Source organism: Mixophyes fleayi, chromosome 4 (genome assembly GCF_038048845.1).
Source record: "Mixophyes fleayi isolate aMixFle1 chromosome 4, aMixFle1.hap1, whole genome shotgun sequence".
In the NCBI taxonomy this organism is placed as follows: Eukaryota; Metazoa; Chordata; class Amphibia; order Anura; family Limnodynastidae; genus Mixophyes; species Mixophyes fleayi.
Window position 1 is genome coordinate 220343449 of NC_134405.1, and position 11169 is coordinate 220354617.

The following is an 11169-nucleotide window of genomic DNA, read 5'->3' on the forward strand; positions in this document are numbered from 1 at the left end:
GTAAAATATGGGTTAATAGAAGACCAAAGCACCATACATTTCTTAGGACCTGAATCATAAATACCTTTAATGTAGGTTTATCTTTGTATAAATAATCTCTAATTCCTAATAATAAAAGAATGTGAGTTGGAACTTTATTAAATGTGAACTATTTACAAATGTAGAAGTGAGTGTAAGTGCATTTGCTCTGTTTGCCCGTGCAATTGCGTGATTAGCCCTGACATGATGTATAGTATTATTCGCAATCACACGTGAAACTATTACAATCAATACTTTATTAATTTAAAACCACTTTATCCAATTATTTGACTTTGACACCTGTCTAATAGACTGTGCTAATTAGAACACGTTACCAAATAGGGAGAGATGCTGGATAAAATTGAGGCAATAAATCCACGTGGTATACCCACAAACAATATTACTTGCACAAGGTGCTACACTGCAGCGACTGAACATTTACTACTTTAAAAGGGGCAGGAAGTCACCTGAAATAGCCAATAACATACATACAGTATTATACTAAAACAAGAAAATCTGAAAGTGTTGCTAATTTTTTTTTAAACTTGATCAAAATGTTGAGCCATTAAACCACATTTTAATCCCATTATACTGCTAATAATAGGGCAGATGAAGTTCAGCTTTTGCCTCCTCATCCTTAGTTGTGATCTTAGACTACTCAGCCATCAACCTCTGTTTTTCTTGGTCTTTCTGTTTAATTTCACCAAATTTCCTTCCTTATTACATAAGAAACAGGGTCAGGTCAATCACTGCTTAGCCATGTCATCTCAAAAAAATTAATTTTCATTTCCCTTTCCCTATATTCCCATTCTTGTGTAATGAAAGCAAATACCTTTATTAATTTACTGCTTTCAGTATCTGAATTAAAGAAGGAGAAGAGAAAGTTCTTATATCGGAGGCAGTGTCTGTATATTACCAGTATTGAGGCAACATTTCTTCCCATATTGTTAAATAAAAAAACCCTTTACTTATGTAACACCCCCCTAGTGGTGTTTTAGTTAAACCTTTACCTCAGTGAATAGAGGAGGGGTCACCTAGAGGGTAAGAGAGAAGTTTCTGAATAGTTACATAAACTGGTTACCATGGTGATAACCAAGCCCAGCCTGTGAGACTAAGTGAGAGGAAGGAGGGGCTGGTCATTAAGGGGGGATAGGAACTGAGGAGGGAGACACAAGAGGAGAGTTGTAGCTGGGGACCTGGGGTGGAAGCTCCCAGGCTCCCCCAGCATTGCCTGGAAGTCTGAGCATGGTGACTGAGCCAGGGCAAGGAATGTGTGCACTGGATGAGGGGGAGAACTCCATGCCACTATAGAGAACCCAAGAGAGAGGGGGACACTTCGCATGGAAGAGGCCCTGGAGTGAGGGCTGCTACAAGAGGCCTGGTAGCTGTAGTGTCAGATCCTGAGGTTGAGAGGTACACAGAGTGTGTCAGAGCTGCATGGAGGAGAGGCTGCCTGCCTATTAGCATCCATGCATGTGCCCCTGCAGAAAGGGTATCTGCAGTGAGTATGGAGTGTAAGAGAGACCAATGATTTATGTTATATAACATCTGGATAACATTAAGAACTGTGCAGGAGAAGTAATGAGATATATTTGCAACCATATTCGTATTGCTCATTAAGAACTGTGCTGGAGAGAGTAAGGAGCTGTACATATATTTCTTTATTGCTGCAACCATTATGATTATCGTGCTGGAGGAAGAGTGTAAATAAAGAGTTGAGTTTGTTATAGAGATGGTCTGGCGCCCAAATTATTGTGACTTCTATTACACTGCACCAAGGTGACATTACCTGTGTCCCACTAACTACAAAGAAACACCTGCATGTGCAGGGACCCCCTGATCATTTACACCCATGCCCATCAGCTAGCCAGGGTTTGAGAAGGAGGTGCACTGTGTACCCTTTGCACCCCACACTACACACAGTGACAGGGGGTTACATAATGGCGCCCAACGTGGGGCTCGAGCACAACAGATGGAGAAAGTGCTTGCAGGACACAGGAACTGAGAGCAGTGTGCCCAGCCGGAGAAACACCCTTGGGACACCATGTCTGACCGTCTCTAGGTGCCCAACAGAGACCAAGGGTAATGAGGAGGTAAAGCAAGTTGTTTGCTGAGTAGTTCTGTCCAGGACAGTATATGGAGCAGCAGTGTGCTTGTTGCTGAGACTTGTAGTGCCACTTATCCCAGCTGAGTGGGAAGCAAAAGAAGAAAAGGTTCAACATGTGAGGTGCAATTACAATGCAGTCTGTATATTGCCTTTCCTGAGGATTTGGGGAAGCAAAGAGAGGCAGGCTGTGCAAGTGACGTCTGTATATTGCCCTTCCGGAGGATTAGGGGGAGCAAAGAAAGGCAGATCGTCCACGTTGGAGAGAAAGGGGGGGAAGACAACCCCGCTGGTCAAATGCCACCCCTGCATATATTGCTGAGATGTATTTGTTGGGAGGGGCCCACGAGAGCCACCTGTCTCTTTTTGACCCAGGAGGGGGGAGACATGGGCAGGCATGGGCAGGTGCTACATTGCTTTGGCATAAAGCCATATTTAAATGTACATTGAAAGAAAACAGGACACCTGTGACTCACATGTTTACATCCATTGGGGGTGTTGTGGGGTATGCAATGTGAAATGTGTTTTATATTGATACTGCCATTGTATTGCTATGTATGTATTCACTTTACACTGTGATTTTTCATGCAATAGTGATGTAGAAAAGTTTACATGTGTGTGGTCATATGTGAGTTAGGTGTGAGTGAGATTAGCTAGGCAGCCCCATTAGGTGTAGTTTAGGGTGCCCAGCTAATCGGGGGAGAATGTAACACCCCCCTAGTGGTGTTTTAGTTAAACCTTTACCTCAGTGAATAGAGGAGGGGTCACCTAGAGGGTAAGAGAGAAGTTTCTGAATAGTTACATAAACTGGTTACCATGGTGATAACCAAGCCCAGCCTGTGAGACTAAGTGAGAGGAAGGAGGGGCTGGTCATTAAGGGGGGATAGGAACTGAGGAGGGAGACACAAGAGGAGAGTTGTAGCTGGGGACCTGGGGTGGAAGCTCCCAGGCTCCCCCAGCATTGCCTGGAAGTCTGAGCATGGTGACTGAGCCAGGGCAAGGAATGTGTGCACTGGATGAGGGGGAGAACTCCATGCCACTATAGAGAACCCAAGAGAGAGGGGGACACTTCGCATGGAAGAGGCCCTGGAGTGAGGGCTGCTACAAGAGGCCTGGTAGCTGTAGTGTCAGATCCTGAGGTTGAGAGGTACACAGAGTGTGTCAGAGCTGCATGGAGGAGAGGCTGCCTGCCTATTAGCATCCATGCATGTGCCCCTGCAGAAAGGGTATCTGCAGTGAGTATGGAGTGTAAGAGAGACCAATGATTTATGTTATATAACATCTGGATAACATTAAGAACTGTGCAGGAGAAGTAATGAGATATATTTGCAACCATATTCGTATTGCTCATTAAGAACTGTGCTGGAGAGAGTAAGGAGCTGTACATATATTTCTTTATTGCTGCAACCATTATGATTATCGTGCTGGAGGAAGAGTGTAAATAAAGAGTTGAGTTTGTTATAGAGATGGTCTGGCGCCCAAATTATTGTGACTTCTATTACACTGCACCAAGGTGACATTACCTGTGTCCCACTAACTACAAAGAAACACCTGCATGTGCAGGGACCCCCTGATCATTTACACCCATGCCCATCAGCTAGCCAGGGTTTGAGAAGGAGGTGCACTGTGTACCCTTTGCACCCCACACTACACACAGTGACAGGGGGTTACACTTAATATACTAACATTATCCTAATAATTACCTTGATATAGTGTTATATTGTCCTATGTGAAATATTTAAAATTACGATAAGTGATAAAGATTTTAGAAATATTAGTGAAATTGAATTAAAAACGGAGAAAATGAGAAATCCGTCTTTAAGCACCCGATGATCTCTTGAAATTCTGTATTTTAGCAGGCATAATATTCTTTTCCTGCCTGATTTATTGTTAAGTCAAATGCAATTTTAATAGTTAAGGTACATAATAATCTTTGATATTATAGGTATAATATTCACCTTTATGATCACATAATTTCACAATTATTCTTCTTCTTTTATGATTAAATCCATTTGGTGGCACATTGTCACTGAATAATCAAGAATTGTGTTATAAATGGCATTTTTCTTAAATCTTTTTCTCATATACTTTAATTAATCATAACAACAATATAATCTGATTAAGAACCTGGGAATTGGTAAAAAAAAAAATAAATAAATATTCAGCATACCCTATTATTTAGGTTCCTTTCCCTTATCACCTGCATTGTGCCTTTAAAAGATGTTACTACACTTCACACAAAAGATTGCAATATTGATTCAGAACTAATCTCCTTTCTACTACTTGGAATATCTCCTAAAGTTCTTAAATATGTTACTATGTGTCTTATTTATCTTATTTTCTACAAGATATTGCTTGAAGTTAAGCTTTAACACATCCAGCGCTGTCTGCTGTGGCTGTAATTATTTACGTGCTCTTTTGTTTTAGTAGCATATTGTAATACACTATCAACGATTGTTTACTTATTCAAGTCCAATTATTTTATTTGTGATGCAGTATTCGCTCTATATCTAGGCAGATTGTTTTCCCTAGCATCCATTAAGTACTTTTCATTTGGTATTAAGCAAATTCCGCAGAGCTTTACAATTGGGATTATAAAGATTTTAAGAATAAATTATATTTAACCTCTTTCTATTAATTTTTCAGTTGCAATATGGATTAAATAATTGAGAGCGTCATAATAACAGTAATGACTCATGGCGATAAGAGCTAGGATACATAGGAAGCATATAAACCAAATAGCTATGACAAATAAGAGAGATTTTAGAATAGAATGAACATGTAGGAGGATGTAGGAAGCCACACGATTGGTTAGGCAGTCAATCAGTCAAGATCTATGGGACAGGACTGGCCATTAGAACATACAAAAATAGCCAATGATGTCTCTAATAAACAACTGAATTAATTACTCTGCTTTATAAAGGGGTATAATTGTAGGAATGAATGAGTAGGGACTTCAACATATTGGGGCACATTTCTGGTTAGCTATTAACAACAACATAGAAGGTAGGCAGCAGATGGCAACAGTAGTGTGGTATGAAATAGGACACATATATTGAGTGCTAGTAGTAGAAAGCGCAGGGCTCTAATATAAAACACAAGCGCTGATCTATTGGACAAGAACCATTGGACAAGAACAATTTATTGTAAAATAAGAACCATTAGTTTTAATGGCTACATTTATGTCTCTATTAAATAACATATAAAGGTTTATAATAGATTAGGAGACAATTCCGTTTAGTTTAAAAGCAATAGCGCATGATAATCGAGTCATCTGATGTTTACAGTGTCCTGTAGTTTCAAACACAGCCTAACTATAGTAATAACCAGGGGTGCCAAGAAGGGGGGGGGGGGCACTAATTACCAGGGCCCAGGCAGGCCAGTGGTCCTGGACCCTCACTGCAGACCTCCAAGTTATGTTTTTAAATATATAATTTGCTGTGCAGGCAGCCTATGTGGTCCATGCATAGGCGGCAGCATAATTCATTGATAGAATGTTGTACTACAAGTTGTGAGCAGGTGCTGCACACTTTTGCCAATGGCATGCACATAAATGCAGACTTTTTTCTGTAGGATGGTGGCCTAGCGCTTTTTACCTAGTAGGCACGCCCCCAATGATGCACAGCCATTCCCCCTCTCTGCTGTCAAGCTCTGCCAAGCCTCCCCACACTCGCAGAATTCCTAACTCTTAATCTGCAACAGTTTTCCACCTCTCTCCAACACCTTGTCTCCCCAACCTCTATGTTCTCCTCCCCTGATATGGCAGTACCTCATTTGCACCGAACCCTAGCAACTGCCCTTGATCAAGTGGCTCCAGCAAATATTCATACTCCACGTCGACTTCAATGTCAGCTGTGGCACACTAAAGTAACACAAAATCTTCAAAAAGTTTCCCATAAAGCAGAACGTCACTGGTATAAATCTTGTACCTCTAATGGTTTCTTCACATATATTTCTATATACCACTCCTATCGAAATGCTCTGGACGCTGCATAGCAAGCATACTTCCATTTGCTCATTTCTGCTCCGGCTTCTAACTCAAATGGCTTTTTAACACCTTTCAATCTCTTATAACCCCTAAACCTTCCACCCTAAACCCTCAGACTGCTAACCATGCCCAAGATTTTGGTTCCTACTTCAAGGACAAGATTGATCAGTTCAGACTAGAAATGGTATCCTCTTCCTTGAAGGGCAATCAGCTCAATTCCTTCCCAGCACTCTCTGACGCACACTCTTCATTTGATCCCACAAATAAAGATGAAATATCTATCTTTTTATTTTCCTACTCTACTTCGTGTCCTCTTGATCCTATATGCTAAATTATGTAATCTCTCTCTCTCCCTACTGGTAACTTCCATTCATTATACAAGCACGCAATGATTACTGTATTCTAAATAAACTAAATTTTGACCAAAATCTCTCTCTCAATTTACCATCCTCCCATGCCCCTTCCCCCCTCCAAGCTTCTATAGAGACTTGCCCACGCTCGCCTCACATATTTCCTTTCCGCAAACAACCTATTGGATCCTCTTCAGTCAGGCTTTCGTTCGCAACACTCCACAGGGACTGCGTTGACTAAGGTTGTCAATGACTGCTAAAACTATAGGCCATTATTCTCTTATATTTATCCTGGCTCTTTCTGCTGTTTTTAACGCTGTTGACCTCTCTGTTCCCATACAAACGCTACAATCCCTAGGTCTTCAAGACACTGTCCTATCCTGGTTCTCATCCTACCTTTCAGTCTAAAGTTCTCTGGATCCATCTTTGCTCCATTTCCTTCATCAGTTGGAGTACCACAAGGCTCAGTACTAAGCTCTCTGCTATTCTCTATCTATACCACCTCTCTCGGAAAACTAATAAGCTCCTTTGGATTTCAGTATCATCTGTATGTGGATGATACCCAAATTTATTTATCCTCTCCTGATCTCTTGCCATCTGTGTTGTCCTGTGTTTCCCATTTCATCTGGGATATCCTCTCGCCAACTCAAACTCAATTTTTCAAAAACAGAATTAATAATATTCCGACTCATTAACAGAATTTACCTACATGTCCTCTCTTTTTCTGTTGACAACAGAACCATAAATCCCACCCTGCAAGCTCGCTGCCTAGGTGTCATCCTTGACTCACAACTATTCTTTGTTCTCCACATCAACTCTATATTTAAATCATGCTGCATGCATTTAAAAAACATTTCCAGAATATGCACATATCTTACACAAGATGCTGCAAAAACTCTAATTCATGCACTCATCATCTCCCACGTTGACTATTGCAATTCCCGGACATCGCGCTGTGCATATCGCCGGCAAGTACAGTAAGTATTTCCCCTCATTGTTAGTGTAAGGAAAAATAAGTGGATATTTTACATAAATATCTGCTGCAAAGTGTCTCCGGAATGTCCGTGAGACACTTTGCAGCTAATTGAATTCCCCCCATAGTAATATTTAGAAACTTGAAGGAGATATTCCAAATAGTGGAAAAGAAATTAGATTGTCTTGAATTGCAATCTTTGTGTGAGGTGTTTTTGTGGAGTTTTTATGTTCTCCCCATGTTTTTATGGGTTTCCTCCAGGTACTCCGGTTTCCTCCCACTTGCCAAAAATATACTAGTAGATCATTTGGCTGCAGGAAAAATTAACCCTAGTCTGTGTGTGTGTGTTAGGGGCTTTAGACTGTAAGCTCCAATGGGAGCTTTCAGGGACTGATGGGAATGACAAATATTCTCTGTACAGCGCTTTGGAATTGGTGGCGCTATATAAAAAAAATGATGATGATGATTGAGTGCCCCTACAAATGTAACCCTAATAGAACAATAATTATGATATAATATAAATATACATTTTGAATATTATACTGTGAATATTATACCTATAATATCAAACATTCATATGTACCCTAACTTTTAAATACATTTGAATTAACAATAAATCAGGAGTGAAAGATATACTATGCATGCTAAAATAAAGATTTTTCCAGAGTTCATCAGGTGCTTAAAAGGGATTTCCTTTTTTCGTCCTTTTTTAAATCTATTTTACTCATATTTCTTTAATCTTTATCACTTAATAGTAATTTCAAATATTTTGCATGGGCAATATAGCATTATATCCAGCTAAATATAAGGATAATTTTAGTATAAAGAAATAAAGATTTTTATTTATTTAACAATAAGGGAAGACTTTTGTCTCAGTACTGGTAATATACAAACACTAAGGGCTAGATTTACTAAGATTCGAGTTTGGTGGCTATTTTAAACCACCGCACATCGTCGGCAGTTTAGTGGTCTAAACAGCCACATTTAATATAGGGCGGTTTGAGGCTGCGAATTAAAAAGGCTGGTTATGTGTGGCAGATTGAAAACAGCTAAGCCGCTGGAGGTTTTGTTAAAACTGCCATTCAAAAGACAGGACAGTTTACCTGCTTTTGAATGACTTGATAGCTCAAATATGCTGTTTGTGTTATCTGGTCATTCAGAAAATAAGAGGAAGCACCATTCACATTTAAACTATTGTGGCAATCATTATTGATTAAGGGGCAAAATTAATCTATAATTAACTTATGGGGCAATCTTTTTCCCCCTTTATTTCAAGAATGGTGCTTCCTCTTATTATTGAATTATTATATTATTCAGGCATTATGTAATGCCAAATTGTGCAACATATATAATTATAATCCACCGTTGAGTCAGTTAATATTATTATATATTCACATTTTTCCCCATAATATAAGACAATAAGTGTCCCCTTAAAATAAAGAAACATTTTTTTGCCCCATAAGTTAATTATAAATTAATTTTGCTCTTTAAGCAATAAATAATGATTGCCCAAATAATTTAAATGTGAAAGGATGCTTCCTCTTAAGTTCTGAATGGCAAAATAGCTCAAATAGTATGTGCTCTCGCCATTTAAAACCACTTTTTTATTTTGTCTATTTTGATGGTGGTTTTGCGGTGGATTGCAAACCCTATTTTAGTAAATCTGGCGGTTGTATATCCATCATTGTTAAAATTGGGATGGTGATTTGTAAAGTGGTGGTTTTGTAATATGTAAATATGTAAATTTTGGCCGTTTTAATTGTGGTTTGGGCTGTAGTAACTCCGGCGGATTTAAAACCGCCGGAAAGATCGCCAAAAACTGGCGGTTTCACGAAACCGCCCTTTAGGAAATCTAGCCCTAAGTGCCTCTGATAATAGACATTTCTCTTGTCTTTCTTTACTGTTACTATTCTAGGGGAGCACCTCATATAAGAATAAAGATTTGGGACTTTTTGACAGTTGTAAGTAATTATAATAAAGACACATCTGGTGTGGATATATTTTTTCATATATATTCTGCTATCTGGCTGAAGTGTCTGTCTCTTTTGACAATACTGTATGTTTCATCAATTTAGCAGCTATTATGCTTTTATTAGTTATGTAAAACCAAAATGTTTTCTGTTTACACAAAAAGATGTAATGTTATAGCCAGGGCTGCCAAGAGGAATTCAGGGCCCGGGTACAACAAATTCATGGGGCCCCCCCTCATAGTCGAGTAAGCCCCAAAAAAATTTCGGGGTTGTCGTCATACATTCAGGGGCATGGCAATGTGCCGTTGGGGCGTGGGTAGCTTAATGGCGGTGCAAAAAAATTCGGGGGTGTGGTCATACATTTGGGGGCATGACAATGCGCCGTTGGGGTGTGGCTAGCACATCAAAATCACTAGGTCCTGAATTCACCAGAGTGTCACATATGTCCCAGCACTCCTGACTTTTAAGACATCTAGCACCACAGTGTGTACACAAAGAGTTCAGTCTTTGCCTGCACCTTACATTGGGCACAACACTCACCAAAAAGTGACATTGTCCCTACTAGAATCACAACATTTCACACACTCTGCTGCTCTCTCCTACCTGTTCTTCTCACTTTCACCACCTGTGACTGCTGCTTTCTTTAGTTGCGGCTTTTCCAGATCCTGGAATGTTGGAGGACCTATTTGGGGAAAAAAATGGCTACATTTAGAAAATTACAGCCAGCCCCGGCGTTAAATCAATAGCACCCACGATTAATAATTAAGCCTTTCTCCAGCCCCCAACATTAAAATAATAGTATTCACATTTAATAAATAAACCTATTCCCTTCCTGCAAACAGCAATACCTATTTCCCGAAATCATTATTACTGCCATTAAATAACTCATAGTCACATTTAATAAATAGACCTCATTCTCCCTAAACTCACCCCCATATTCAATAGATCCCAAACCACCCCATCTTAAATTAATAGTCCCCACTATTAAATTGCCCCACCATCACCCTACAAACAAAATAGCGCCCATTGATTAGTGCTTCTCTCCCCTTTTTTAAAAAAAAATTAGTGCTTCTCTCCCCTTTTTATTTTAATTAGTGTTTCTCTCCCCTTTTTATTTTAATTAGTGTTTCTCTCCCCTCCTTTTTTTTTTTAGTGTTTCTCTCCCCTTTTTTTTTTTAGTTTTTCTCTCCCTTTTTTTTAATTCGTGTTTCTCTCCCCTTTTTTTTAGTGTTTCCCTCCCCCTTTTTTTAATTAGTGTTTCTCTCCCCTTTTTATTTTAATTAGTGTTTCCCTCCCCTTTTTTTAATTAGTGTTTCTCTCCCCTTTTTATTTTAATTAGTGTTTCCCTCCCCTTTTTTTTAATTAGTGTTTCCCTCCCCTTTTTTTTAATTAGTGTTTCCCTCCCCTTTTTTTTAATTAGTGTTTCCCTCCCCTTTTTTTAATTAGTGTTTCTCTCCCCTTTTTATTTTAATTAGTGTTTCTCTCCCCTTTTTTTTTAGTGTTTCCCTCCCCTTTTTTTTTATTAGTGTTTCTCTCCCTTTTTTTTACTAGTGTTTCTCTCCCCCTTTTTTTTTTTCTTACTCTCTGCCTCTCTCCCCTGTTTTTTTTACTTGCTCTTCTTTATAGCACTGTCCCTTTCTGTTTCCCTCCCCTTGCCTCTCTGCTTCTTTACTTACCTTCTTTCTTTTCTTCTCTTCTGTCTTCTCTGCTTTCTTCTGGTCTTGTCTGGTGCTCCTCACTGACTGCCAGGCGTGACTTGATGACGT

The 11169-nt window shown here is 39.4% G+C and overlaps 1 long non-coding RNA gene across 1 annotated transcript in view; it reads left to right on the top strand.

Moving 5' to 3' along the window:
* Window positions 1-1749, top strand: part of LOC142150075 (uncharacterized) — a 400752-nt gene extending 399003 nt beyond the window's left edge. Inside the window, exon 2 of the long non-coding RNA XR_012691001.1 lies at window positions 1424-1749. This is a non-coding gene — a long non-coding RNA (uncharacterized LOC142150075). The remainder of the gene's footprint in view (window positions 1-1423) is intronic.
* Window positions 1750-11169: the final 9420 nt, after the last annotated feature.